The sequence below is a fragment of the Magnolia sinica genome, chromosome 11 (genome assembly GCF_029962835.1).
Source record: "Magnolia sinica isolate HGM2019 chromosome 11, MsV1, whole genome shotgun sequence".
Taxonomy (NCBI): Eukaryota; Viridiplantae; Streptophyta; class Magnoliopsida; order Magnoliales; family Magnoliaceae; genus Magnolia; species Magnolia sinica.
The window spans coordinates 1,821,662-1,822,229 of NC_080583.1; the positions used below are offsets into that span (position 1 = coordinate 1,821,662).

The 568-nt window shown below is 39.3% G+C and overlaps 1 non-coding gene across 1 annotated transcript; it reads right to left on the minus strand.

Annotated features, from left to right (window-relative positions):
• Positions 1-217: 217 nt before the first annotated feature.
• LOC131219668 (small nucleolar RNA R71) lies at positions 218-324 on the minus strand. The gene has a single exon (XR_009158316.1). It is a non-coding gene; the product is annotated as a small nucleolar RNA R71 (small nucleolar RNA).
• Between the last annotated feature and the right edge of the window lie 244 nt (positions 325-568).

The following is a 568-nucleotide window of genomic DNA, read 5'->3' on the forward strand; positions in this document are numbered from 1 at the left end:
AATCTGAAAGTCCATATTTACATTTGAAAGAGTTCGATGAAATAATAGCTACATTATGTTTTCCTAATGTATCGAAGGATACCAGAATGAAACTCTTTCCTTTTTCCTTAAAAGAGAAAGCTAAGACGTGGTTACATTCACTGTCCTAGATCCATTGGCACATGGAGCGACATGCGGAGGGAATTCATAAAAAATTCTTCCCACATCATAAAAGGATTACCTCAGGAAAGCGATCATGAACTTTGCCCAAAAGGAAGATGAAACATTCTTTCAATGTTGGGAAAGGTTCAAAGATTTGGTCAGTTCATGCCCACAACACGGATTTGAAACGTGGCGCATTACAAATTTTTTCTATGATGGAGTGACATCTTCCATGCGCCAAATGGTCGAGACAATGTGTAATGGAGAGTTCATTAATAAAGATATCGACGAGGTATGGGACTACCTCGACAGTTTGGCTGAAAAACACAATCTTGGGACTATTACCCAAAGTCGAACACCACGTCTAGGCCGACTCAATTAAAGGAGAAAGGTGGATTATACCTCTTGAAAGAAGAGGATGATCTCA